Source organism: Lissotriton helveticus, chromosome 1_1 (genome assembly GCF_964261635.1).
Source record: "Lissotriton helveticus chromosome 1_1, aLisHel1.1, whole genome shotgun sequence".
NCBI classification, from domain to species: domain Eukaryota; kingdom Metazoa; phylum Chordata; class Amphibia; order Caudata; family Salamandridae; genus Lissotriton; species Lissotriton helveticus.
In genome coordinates, this window is record NC_136057.1 from 1,721,798,261 (window position 1) to 1,721,812,437 (window position 14,177).

Here is a 14,177-nt window from a genome sequence, read left to right on the forward strand (position 1 = left end):
CCTCTTCTTTTCGAGGCGGATCCAACCAGTGCCGCTCCTATGGCCAAGGAAATCAGAGGTATTCCTCCCAGTCGCAGCAGTCCTAGCGACAGCAGTCTTCAAAATCCTACAAAGGAAATTCTTCCTACAGAGGCTCCGCATCTAAGAAGCAATGACTTGCCTTCCCCGCTCAAAGTTGGAGGTCGAATCTCCCTCTTCTTGTCCAATTGGTCTTCAATCACCTCAGACCGTTGGGTGCTGGACATTGTATCAAAAGACCATGCTTTGGAGTTTGTCAAAGTCCCTCCAAACACTCCTCCAGCTGGACCGCATCCGGCACACCTCAAGGAGCTTTTCCAACAGATTCGACTCATGATTCAGAAAGGTGCCATCGAAGTGCTTCCCAGGTCTCAGAAGGGGATGGGATTCTATTCTCGTTTTTTCCTCGTCCTCAAGAAGTCCTGGGAATGGCGTCCGATCCTCGACTTACGAGCCTTAAACAAGTACCTGAAGTGCCAATCCTTCGGCATGCTCACGCTCGTGGAAATTCTACACCTTCTCACGAAGGACGATTTCATGACCGCCATCGATCTCCAGGACGCTTATTTCCACGTGCCGATACTTCCAAGACACCGGAAGTACTTAAGCTTTCGGGTGGGGCGCAGAGAATTTCAATTCAAGGTTCTGCATTTCGGCCTTCGCTCCGCCCCTCGCGTCATCACGAAAGTCCTGGCCTCGGTGGTGGCATATCTACGTTTGAAGGGCGTTCAAATCTTTCCCTACCTGGACGACTGTCTCATCATTCTTCTTGCCCTGACCTCCTCACATAGTGTGAGTGATATCCATGCCTTTACCATTCAGCCTCCTTTTCTTCAATTCAATTCGGACTGTGTTGTACTTCGCACCAACCCGGCATTCATGCCTAAGGTGCCGACTGATTTTCACCTCAATGAACCAGTGTTCTTAAAGACTTTCTTTGCTAATCCTCAATCACCAGCGGAGCAAGGTTTGCATTCATTGGATGTTAAAAGATGCCTTAAATTCTACATCGACAGGACATCGCTCTTTTGTAAGTCTGATCAACTGTTTGTTGCTTACGGACGCATGCGCAAGGGGCGTTCTGTTACCAAGCCAACTATTGCATGTTGGATTTCCTCAGCAATTTCATTTTGTCATCAGAAGGCCGGCAAGCCTCTTCAATCTACAGTTCGGGCTCATTCACCAGGGCGATGTCTTCCTCTACTGCCCTGTTTGCGGGTGTGCCGATTCACCAAATATGCCGAGCAGCCACGTGGTCCAGCAGCCAGACTTTTATAAAGCACTACTGCCTCAAGATGATCAACGAAGCTGATTCAGCAGTGGGCCAAGCGGGGCTTCGTAATCTTTTTAAATAAGGTGAGCCTCTTTCATTCCCTCCGCCTATATGAGTAATTTATCTGTCTGGCAGCATTATGTGATTTCATTGCATTGTATGCTTATACACTGCTCTTTTGCCTTGCGGCCAGTTATTACTGCTCACTATTCTATTCAAGCATGTGAATCTATGAAAGACACCCCAATACTGGAGAAGAACAATTGTTACTTACCTGTAAACGGTGGTTCTTCAGTATTGGTGTCTTTCATAGATTCACATGCGACCCACCCACCTCCTCTCAGAGGCTCGCTTCTCCTCTTAGACTCTTTTGTCACTCTGGTGCTACGAAAATCTGAGGGCCTAAGCCTCTGAGGAGAAGGTTCTAGAGGGGTGCTTGCGCCTGATTGGCTGTAGTTTGGACTTACATAATGACTTGGATATGTTATGAAAGTGTTTTTTTCTTCTAATGTATTCCTATTTGTTACTGCTATCCTTGGTACTTATAAGTATTTATGGTTTTAGAATGTAGGTAATTATGTTTCTATATACATATATTGTTGGTTTTTAATGCTAATTTATTTACAGTGTGGCTCCCACTTCGATGACAGGGAATATTCAAGCATGTGAATCTATGAAAGACACCAATACTGGACAACCACCGTTTACAGGTAAGTAACAATTGTTCATCTCTCAGTCTTGCCCACGAAATATAAGCTGCAAGGGCACTTGATGGTGTAGATCACATTTTCCTCATTACAATTAGCAGTAAAATGTAAATTAACTGGTTTTCCTGTCCATGGATGAGAAAAAGAGGATCCGATCAATACATTGTTGCAGTGTGAACAAATGTGGCATTTCTGCATTCCCTTGTATTGCTTTTTTGTGTCTGTATGACTTTCCATCAAGATCTCTCTGAGGTTACGTGATCTTTTATACGTGGAAATCTGAGGATCGTGGAACAGATTCTTCAGATCAGGTTCCAGCTGTAAAAGTTCCTATCTTTCAAGAATCACTCTTTCAAAAGCAGGTGACTGCCTAGAAAAAGTTGACACAAATACTTCTCTTCTGTCTGAACCCTTTTCCTCTTTCTTTAAAAGATCAGGTCTGGGTATCTCCTGTGCCCGTGTTTCAGCGCTCTCTATAACCTCCATATGATAACCACGTTCCAGAAACTCTTGTTTGTACTGTGCCAAAATACTGTTAAACTGAGAGTTTTTTGACGTAATCCTCTTCACCCTGAGAAACTGAGAGAATGGAAGATGTCTCTTCAAAGACATAGGATGGTAGCTGCTATATAAAAATGCGTTATTACGATTGGTGGATTTTTTTAAGACTGAGGTGGTGATTGTTGTGCCATCTAATTCTGTCTTGATGTTCATGTAGGAGATGCACCGACGCTCAATGGTGTGGATAAATTGAATTCTTGTATTCCTTCCATTCAACTGTGTTAATTTGGCCACGAGATCTTGTGGTTTACCTTGCCAGATGATTAACCACTTGGCTGCTAAGGCCCCTCTTCCCCCTCCATTGACTTTCCATTGAAATCAATGGAAACTCCATGACGAGTTACCCTTGTCATTAGCACTGAAGGGGTTAATAGGTCATCAATGTATCTGCGATATAAAACCAGATGTTCCCTCCATGTGCTGTCATTCAGGATGTAGTTCCTCCCAAGTTTCAGCATATAGATGTTGGCGTAACTCGGGCCCCCGAAAATCCATAGAGGTGCCGTTTGTTTGCAAAATAAACTTCTGCTTCCATTTAAAATAACTGTGAAACAGATAGTATTGAAGTAGTTCAAGTAGAAAAACTTTATTGGCCTTCAATTCTTCCATTGGAGAAGTGCCCATTAGATGGCCTTAAAACCCTCTGCATGGGGAATGGACGTATAGAGTGCAATTAAGCATGGGCGAATTGTGAGAATTCGCAATACGCGAAATTGCGTATTTACGGATTCGCAATCTGCAAAATTCGCGAACTCTCGAGATTTTTTATTTGTGTTCGCAAGTGTTTCTGACATTTTGCAAGGGTTTTTTACCAGTTCGCAAACGCGAACTTACTTGTTGGGTAGCAACGGTCGCGGCCATGTTGTTTCTACGTCTGGTTCATCACAGCACCCTCTGTTTTCACCACTGCCACCCTCTGTTTCACCACTGCCACCCTCTGGCTCACCCATACCACCCTCTGGTTCATCACTGTAGATTATGGGGGGAAAAGCACACCTGCCCTGCCTCAACTGACATGAATTAATTTGGGGCTGATGAATGTGTCACTGAATTTGAGCTGGCACCTGCTTCCTTAGCTGTAAGTGCTTCCTCATTAATGATGAGCTTGAACTTTTGCACCTGCTAAGTGCTTTCAGTTTTGTAAAATTCGTTAGCACACCTGCCCTGCCTCAACTGACATGAATGAATTAGGGGCTGATAAATGTGTCACTGAATTTGAACTTCCAGTCTGGCACCTGCTTCCTTATCTGTAATTGCTTTCTGTTGCAGTGTAATTTTTTTTAACAGGACCTTTGTGGCATACTTGTAGCTCTTATCTGAGCCTGCTGTGAGTAGGCAACTGAACTCTGGAGGGGCCCCTGAGGAAGCACTACAGGGAATGGTTACTAATGATAAGATTGAACTTTGGCACCTGCTGAGTGCTTTCAGTTTTGCAAAAATCGTTTTTCTGCAATTTCGCGCGTTTCGGGGTGCGCGAATTTGCGCGAGATCGAATTCGGAAGCCGCAAATTTGTGCGAATATACGATTTGTTTTTTTTGCCGCGTGTTAGTTCGCGTGATTTTTTGCATTTTCGCAAGCCGCTTGTAACGCAACGTTGCGAAATTACCCTAGCGGTCGTACATGGGCGTCGCCATCTTGTTTGCGTGACGTATTTCCGTTTCCGGGCGCTATGTGTAATCTCGCAAAGTGTGCGGCTCGCTAGTACAAGTTTGCGTGTGATCGCGAGGGAAATCTCGTGCGAACTTACCCACGCGGTCGTGAACGGGTGCGGCCATCTTGTTTTTCATTCATTGCTATGGTTCTGGGCATGCTTTCTGTATCCTATGTCAATCTCTGCCATCCTTTGCTTGTTTGAAGTTTTTTTTTATCTATTTTACTTATCTATCCCTCTATTTTTCTAGCTCTATATTTTTGTGTTTTCTGCTACTTTTGGTTAATTTTAAACTACTTTTTTAAACTCTTTTCTTTTCTTCTTCCCTATTCTATTTCTTCTTTATTATTTACCTTCCTTTCTGCCCAGACCATGGTAAAGGGAGCGGGAAAGCAGCCAGAGAAGGGGAAGGGTCCCGCACCCCGTGCCCGGCTCCCGTGCGGGCGTTTGAGGGGGGAGCTAGTGATGCCACGGGAGATTTTTAGCGCGGAGGAGGTGGCCGCATTAGTGTTTTATGTCCAGCGCCGCCTCCCCAGGACCATCATGGCAGGCGGCAAGATCGCAAGCGGCTACGGGCTCCCGGAGCGCCGGAAGCGGTGGGAGAAGGTGTGCCGGGCCATGTATCAACACTCTCTGGTCCGGCGCACCTACAACCAGGCCACCCACCGTTGGACGGATCTCCTGGACCGGGAACGCGACTTGCTCGACCTGCTCGGCATCGAGATCCCCGGGCTTGGTGAGTAGTAGTAGCTATTTCATCACTACTCTGTTTTCTCCTGCTCTGTGTGTTATTATATTGCAAATTTTTGTTTTTTACAAAGAGCAATAATGCTGCCGATTACATTGTAGGTAAATTATATTTCAAAATCTTCTGTGCATTTCAGGTGCACTGCTCTCCTTCTCAGTAGCGTTGCTACTATGCTTATTTGTTTTCGATTTTGCGTTCATTTCATTGGCCTGAGAAATTATGTATGAGTGTAGTTTAAAGAACTGCGTAATGCTAGACACTAAGGGTCAGATTTTCAATTACCAGCGCGTCCCTGCAAAGTAGCAGGGATGCGCCAGTAATTGTGCGCCACGCCACCACCACCCATGGTGCGCCGTATTTACAATGCAGCGCACCATGGACCCAAAACGTCACCGAAGCGTTACGCATCTGTGTCGTAAAGGCGGCGCATTGCTGGAGTTGCGTCGCAACGATGGCGCAGCTCCAGCAATGCTCTGGGGTGCCCTTTCTCCCCAATGTTGCGTCAAGCCGTACGTCTGCTTCAAGCAGGCGCTGGGTTTGAGTCACGCATCATTGTCCTAAATGTGACTGATTGAAATCTTGTAGATTTCCCTCAGCCACTTTTAGGATGCGTTCCTGCACAGGAACGCCCTCCCTTGCGGCGGAACGCCCCCTGATGGCGCAGGGCTTTACAACGTGATGCATCTCCCATATGCGTCACGTTGTTAATATACGCCGCATCATGGCGCCTCTTTTGTTCTGCCGCTGCGTCACAAAAGTCACGCAACAATGGAGCAAAAGAGCCGCAAGGGGCTTGTAAATCTGCCCCTGCAGACTCAAGTCCAGTCCTTCCTTTGTACACCTGGCAATAAGAAGAAATAGTGGTGGTGGATTGATAGTTTGAGTATTTTAATGACTGGTTAATGTAGTAGGAAACTTTTTAGTGTTGTCGCTGATCTGCAATCACGATGGAGTTTGTCTGTTACTTCGCGCGCTGCGGACTGCTGCCTGCCAGTCCTAGGCGAACCTTTTTAGTAGTTTGTTTAGTGAGTTACATAACTTTTCAAGTCGACGGTCCGCAAATCAAGCAATACTAATATCATAGTAGACCACATGAGATAGGTCAATATATCCAGTGGAATAGTTGTCTATTTGCTATTTCGCCAAAATATTTTATTATTGTTCTTTTGAAATGTTTGATTTGGTTGAAACAATCATCCATGTTTTCGGGTCTTTCTTTCTTTCATGTTGTACATCAGCTCCCCCCAGGGGCAAGAGGACAGAGGAGGAGGGGTTATCGGCTGCTGCTGCTGTTCAAGGCCAGTATCGGTCAGGCGAGGGCTCCTTTGCTGGCCCCGGTAAGTTTTAATTTTATTATAGAGTACCTATTTTTTCCTAGCGTTTCTCATTCAATTTTTTCAAAATCGTCTTTGATCTTCTTGTAGACTGTATCTAAATTCTTATCCTGCCTCTACTATGACTCCCTGTGGTATTACTAGATTATTCTTAGTTATTAGTCTGTCTGTGTAGCTAACTAAGATTGCACATTTGGCAAAAGGTGTTAAGCGAAACTCCCATTCTAGTCAGCAATAGCTCTATGCACTGAGTGCAGTCCTCTGGGATTGTCCATAATGTCTTTTCAAGTCTTCTAAATGTTTATACTTTGACAATTACCAACAATAAAAAGGTGAATGACCACCAAGAAAGAATAAGATACTACTTTACTTTTAGTTTGGATAGGAGGACAATCCATACTACTACTGTTGCAGGGACAAATCTGCACAAACAGAACTATGGACACTAAATAGTGCATTGTTTATCAAATATAATAGGCGCAGGTAGACTTTCTACATACCTCAGTGATATCAGACTTTGGAGAACCCCCAATCTCCTTACTGACTAGATAGTGTGGCAGAGTCATTTAGCTCCTGAATTCATCGATGATTGATCCCCAATGATGATTATCTAACGCAGGACAAGAGTACGGAGTCAGAGTCCAGAAGTGTCAGAGGCACGGACTCATGCTTGCAAATTGCAAAACCTTTTGCTAATTCACTCTTGACCAAAAACCACAGAGTCTATTTACGTTTTAAAGCTTTATTAAAAGTGAAAATATTTATTAAAATCAAGCTTGTCATAAAACATAAACGGTTGATTAAAAATGGAACAGTGCTCAGTGATTTATTTCACACATTTATTGTGGGCGAGCCGAGCCCTCACCTGGTTTGAACTTTAATTTTTCTTTTTGGTGCTGAATCGTTGGTCACTCCGTCCTAGTGAGGATGATTTGTTCCTAGAAGTGAAGCTTCTGTCTGTTATGAGAAAAATGGTGCGTATTAAAAAGCAAGCATTCATCAGTTGTGGCAGAAAGTGCAGCAACACAACACCCTTCCCTGGAAAAAGGGACATTTTTACTTTAGAGTAGACAGTCACAATTTATTAGATTGGTTTCTGTATTCACATTTCTTCATTCCTAGACAAAATGCTAGTGAGTGGTGTATGTCTATGACATCTAACATTCTTAAATGTACTTTGTAGGTGGAACATCTGGTGCTGGGCCCAGCGCGGAGGTTGCGGAGGACACTTCTGGGGAGGAGGCGGTGCAAGTGCCGGACGAAACTGCTGTGTGGGTTGCCACGGTAGTGGCCGGCAGTGGTAAGCTATTATATTCCTTACTTATTGAGATTGCAGAATGCATAGTGTGGTCTCTGCAAGGGTGTAGTATATATGTTCTACAGTTAAGTTACTATACTGTTAAGCAGACTTTCAAATTTAGAACAAAGTTTTTATCAACCAGGTAGTAGCCTCCTCTAAATTTACTTCAACTCAGCGGTGAATTTTTTTTCGAGAATCCAAATCAGATCTGAGATGAACTTGATGGATGGCATGAACGAAAAGCGAAAGAAGGGTGTAAGTAAGTGTGGAAGGACAAGCAAGTTAAAAGTAATGATGACTGACAAAGAAGAATGATACGTGTTTGATTGTTGTCCGAGGTGGCTGGGAAGGAATATGATGCATAGCTGGGTAAGGGATGAAGCAAGGATGAGTGGAAGGAGAACAGCCTGGGTGGGTGAAACAGAAACTGTATATGTGCGCAATATATGCTTTGGTTGAAATTCAAATGCAAGTCAAGCATGGATGTATGGCTTGCGGTTTCCCAAATAAAATGAAAAGGTTGTTTTCCCGTGAGAAAACTTAAGGTTTGTCCAGATGAGAGACATGAAGAAGAATTATTGACATATAGTTTGAATGGATGGATGCCTGAATCATGGTACTATCTGACTCTTAGATAGCATATGTGTATCTAGAGAGAGTAGACGGTCACTGGATGAACTAAGTGTTACTTTGAAGAGCATGTAACACCGCACCCGCACGTCCGTCCCAGTGTAGGAAAGGCAAGAAAAAGAAGTTGTAATTTTGTCCGAATACTACCATGAATAGTAGAAGTAGTTTGTATTGCAAGCACAGCATATATCCGGCTATTACGATGGCCAGTCACTACCTCTGTTAATAAGTTTAGTAGAACTCGGTCATTCATGTGTGGATGTATCACTGTTCACTCAATAAAAAGGAAAGCACCTAAAGTCATCCCATATGTAAGCAAATACATACCATGTGCAGTGATAGATAATCAGGTTATTTATCTTCTTCATTTTCCTTTTCTAGTATTCATTGGCACTGTAGGGTGAAAGTTAAATTAATTAAGCAGTAGCCCTTGTAACAGAGTATTCTCAGTGCCACCCGTAATAGAAAAGTAAGAGCATCACCACCTGCATGTACTGGACTGGTACAGTAACGCAAGTCTGTCTCACTCATCATGGCGGGTGTCTGTTTTTCTCGGGTGCAAGTTGACTGCGCTGGCATTATGCCGGCTTGCAGAAGTTAACATACCAATTTTGCTAAACAAGAGAGAAGAAGAAGAATAAGACTGGTGTACTGTCATAGTTGACTCTAATGGAGTGAGTCCATAGTGCTCGTAGAATTGATTCCTTAAACTCCCACTAATGTTAGAGCAAGGATGAAGAAGTGGGAGGTTAGATAGATACTGTCCACAATAGTTATGTACTGTGCTTGCAAGTTGCTAGTTCTACTGTGACACAACTTTCTGCTGAATCATTTTGTGTTAATCTTAAAGAGCATTGGTTACAGACTATGTCTTTCTTTTTTCATATAGATGCTCCTTCCAAACCAACACGGAAGGAGCTGGCTAAAAGGGCCCGGCAACGGAGGCTGGAGGCCACTGCCGCCGAATATCGGCGGCTGGTGGCCCAGGAGGAGGGGGACACGCAGAGTACGCCGACAACATCCACGGCGACACCTGCATCCTCCTCCGCGCTCCCTAGGTCAGCCAGTCAGCGCAGCAGGTCTCCAGCGGTATGGAGCCGGGGTACCGCAGCCACCCGCCACCGCCGAGCAGTAAAGAAATCAGCTGCCCCCCACAGCAGGTGCAAGGCACGCGTGCACTGCCTTTCACTTAGGGTGTCCTACCTCGAGCAGGAGCTCCTAAACACCAAAACCCTGCTCGAGATCCTCCGCAATGAGCATGCCGACCTGGCCGAAAAGTCAACAGCAGCCAGCAGTACGAGGAGACTGTCCCTTGCCCCTTTTTTAAAGACTTCTGGGGGGTGGGAATTGGGAGTTGGGTGTTCTACTTTTTTGGACTTAGTTTTCACGGACATTCGTTGGGGTTCGGGAAGGGGGGTGGGTTGGGTCTTGCGGGAGATTATTTATGTTAGGGATATATAAATATACTTTAAACTTTATCTTAGCATACGTGTTTTTTACTGCTTTTGAGGCTGGTGGGTGGGGGTTTAACAGTAAGTTTGTTTTCCTGAAACTTAAGTGGCATCTTGATTCAAGTTGTGTAAGTACTAGTAATTGCCCAAATGTTTTCAAAACTAAGTGCCTGTCACAGAGTAAGTGAATTCAATAGTCCTAGGACCGCCAGTCTCTCGTCTCTCCTAATACTCCATTAAACTACCTCCCCCCAAACGCTTATCTTACCTGTAATTTGTGTTTGGAAATAGGGCTAGGCACAGGGCTGGCTGCACGCGAAATGGCGATTAAGGTTGGCAATCCTGGGCGGATGAAATGTCATCATTACGGTGGTACTTGTGGTGTTACACAGTGGCAGTTGCAGCAACTGAAAAAAAAGAAAATGAAACCTTGTTTGTCCGTACCGTAGCATTAGAACGGTACGATAGAGAATATAGCAGGTGACAGTACACTAGAACAGTGCCACAATGTAGCCGAACAAATGGTAAAGTATTGAAAGTATAACTAGTACTTGCATTGAATTTCTTTGACATTGGCTACTTCTACAAGAAATAGTACTGAAGGTGAAGGACACAGCAGTGTAATAATTTGCCACGTCTAGGAGGAGGATGTTCTTGATGCCCAATCAAGTTGATGGCGCACATAAAAATCTGCTTTCATTTGCCAATAGCGACTCAGTGTCAAGCTGAGTAAGAATATATCCTCAGATTCCTTCACCAGCCTGTTGCTATGACCTTATCCTCCCCAGCAAGTGTGTGGAATTATTGCTGTCATTTAGTCACACATCAATCAAAACCACACAGCCCGGGGGAAGAGGGTTAGGGTTTGGAAAATGGATGGGAATGGGGGTTTTTGGGAAAGTTTTTGTTGAGAGAAGAAAAAAAAGCACAGCATGGACAAACAATAATTGAAGATAAACAAATCTTTGGGTACAAAGCTATCCATAAATCTTTTAAGTGACATAATGGAAGTGCATGCACTACTGCATGCATGGTTACTGAAAAGTAAGTAGTACTTTCGACAACCGTGAATGAAAGAATGCAACAGTACAGGGCTGCAGTAATAATTATGCGTTTTCACTTGCCTATCTCTTCACTCAGAGAAACACTTCTTACATTAAATTAGGTTTAAAAAATAGCAGAAGTAAAACCTATAGAATGGCTGTAGGGATGAATTTAGAAGCAGAGATCAAAGAAATGCAGAGTCACACTCATAGAAGTTAACAGCAATAAGATTACTTAAAAGATAATTAGAAAAGAACGGATACTGTATCTGTATGTTGTTGTAGTTGTCCTGTTGAATTTGGTAAGTTGCATGCATCCAACCATTCCTCTTATTAGCGGGACTCCTCCATTCCATCTGACACTCCGTCCATCAATGTTGGTGACCAGAAGACACCCTGTCCACTTCCTGCCTGGCGGATGCTGAATTGCGGCTCGCTAATGTGAAGCCTGACTTCATCCTTTTTTTCCCATTGCACAGGCTGAAACCCAGCCTGTAATTATTGATGGAAAAACACGAAGTGATATTAGAACACCACTCACAAATAAATATAAGGTATGTACGCTGTGTAGTGCAAAAAGTCACACTTTGAGTTTCCTAATAGACAGTACAATATTTTGGAAAGTGCCTACTCTGTCTGAGTTTCCTTTTGAAGGATAAATAAGTATGGGCGAATTAATTTAGCGGATCTTCCCCCTCAAGCTAGGTGTACTGTAAACTGTGTTTTAGAACAAAATTAGACCTTCCCGGCAGTGCTCCCAGACCCTTACTAAACCCAGTCGCAAAAATGTAGAAGACCCCCAATCAGATCTCCAAAAACGAGACCTAGTAGAAAATGGTGACAAAACGTACTTTGAAAGTAAAGTAGGCCTAAATCCCCCCTTACCCACCATGGATTGTATTCAAACCACTTGCAAGCAAGCAAAAGTATCCATACCCAGCATTGCTCCAAGACTCGCAAACCCCCCCACAAACACCAGGAACCCCCACAAACAGCCCCCTGAAAACGGTAGAGTGTGCGAAATCTCAGAAAATGCAAAAACCTTTTCCCCAGGGATTGTCTCCAAAACACTTTCTTTCGGGTATTAGACCTTCCCAGCAATGGCCCCAGAACTGTCAACCCAGGCGAAAACAAGTTTAACCCCGCCAACAAGCCAAAAGGCAAAACCCGGGAATAGCCACACTCAAAAAACTTTGGGCCTACCTTGAATTCAGTCCAAATGCGCTCTGCAGCTAGGCCCCAACTCCCCCTTTCCACCATGGATTTCCTGAAAAACAAATGCAATCAACATTAGACTGTACCAGCAGTGCTCCCAGACCCCAAAACCCACCCACAAACACCCGGAACCCCCCAAACAGCACCTCAAAGACAAGTAAGTCAGCAAAAACGCAAAAAAATGTTCACCTCCGATTTTGTCCAAACCGCTTTTATCCGGCATTAGACATTCCCTGCAATGGCCCCAGACCCGTCAACTCACCCGCAAAGAAGTAGAACACCCCCACAAGTGCTTCTTCATTGGGCGTAATCCAGCCATCTGCTTTGAGGGAAGTAGGAGTCTGGAGGAGGAGGATAGATGAGCATGTTCTTGTGAACTTGTGAACCTGAGGAATGCAGACTGCGGCACCTTCAAATCAATAAGCAAATAAGTGAAGCCAGTTCTGCTGATGGGCTTGTTTTTGTGATTAGGTGATTAAAGTTTTTTTTTATATAGATTTTGCAAAACAAAGAAAGACAGACACACAGGAATAAAAGTGAATAAGGACGGAAAAGAAAGTTAGTGATTCATTGACTCATTTTCGGGGCTCTGTGTCAGGGAAGAAGAGCTCGTCCTCAAACTCTGCTAATTCAGACGGGAGTAGGTCAGTTAACAGGGAAGAACTTCCCTCATCTAAGTTGATGTCCTCCTCGTCTTTTTCCTGCGTGCATTCTCGTATTTTGTAATTTGGTGGTATGAAGTGCTGATTCATCTTGATCATTGTTAACCTCTCCACATTTATGGGCGAGAGGCGGGTCCTTTTGGAAGTTACAATGCCACCAGCAGCACTGAAAACACGTTCAGAAGACACACTTGTGTGTGGGCAAGACAAGTAATTTATAGCCAGGTTGGTGATCTCTGGCCACACATCTCTTTTCCCATGCCAATACTCCAATGGGTCATGAGAAACATGGACCTCTGTTGATTCATTCAGATAGGCCTGCATCATCGACTCAAGGTTCTCCAGGGTTCCTCCACTTTGCTTACTTTTTTCTGGGACCATTTGAGAAGCAAACCCAAGCTCAGTTAGCCAATCCTCTTCTTCACACAATATTACTGTTGTGTCTGGTGCACATGATACGGTTGCTGGGGTCGTTAGCGGCTGAGAGGGAAAATCACTCACTTCTGCCACAGCCACAGCTGCAGAAGTGGATTTTTTTGACTGCGGATGGCCTGCTGATGCTGATGTACTGCATTTTCCTTCAATTTCCTGCCGTTCTCTTTCAAACCGAGTGGCTGACACAGCTAGCCAATGTTTGTACTTTGTAACATCTGCTTCATCAAAAGGAAAGAATACTTTGCCTGCCACTGCCTTTTTGTACCGTGGATCCAGAATAGTAGCACAAATGTAATGCTGTTCTGTCTGGATCTTTTCAAGACGATCATCGCGAGTTAGGCGGTGTAATAACTTGTCCGCCAACTCAAATGCTTCTTCCTTTCCATCTTTTTCAAACTTAGAACACACCGCCATTAGTCGGTCCTCTAGCATGCGCAACAATGGGATAGCTTTTCCCAAATTACAGTCCTCCCTGCTGACTGCACGCGTGAAGACCTCAAAAGGACGAAGCATGTCTGTCAGGCTTTTAACTATCTCCCATTGCTCCACCTGTATCCTCATGTCTATCATAGGTGTACCCAGTTTAAAGAAATACTGATCGACTACCACATACTGCTCATACAGACGCTCAAGCATGTAGAAGGTTGAATTCCAACGTGTTGCCACCTCCTGGATGAGTGCTTTCACTGGCAATTTACGTTCATGTTGCAGGCACCTCAGCTGCTTCCGGGCCTTAAAAGAATGGTTGAAATGTGCGCACATTCTTCGGCAGGTGGTCAGTAACTCGGAGACTGGACTTTCACTCAAGAATTTTTTAACAACCAGGTTTATACAGTGAGTCAAACACGGCATTCTGAAATAGTTACCCATATCCATGGCCTTAACTACATTGGCGCCATTATCTGTGGAAACATAACCAATCGTGTGTTTTCTTGGGGACAGCCATTCAAAGACCTTTGTGTTAAACTCATCCAAAATGTTTTCTCCTGTATGACTTTTCTCCATGGCAAACATGGCTATTGTTGCATGTTTCCGAGCAGCTTTATAAACTTTGTCCGAGTCAACACCTGCGTTTATCTTTGCTTTAACCCCTGAAAATGAGACCCAGTGTGCAGTGATGCACATGTAATCAGTGGCTGCGCAACTGG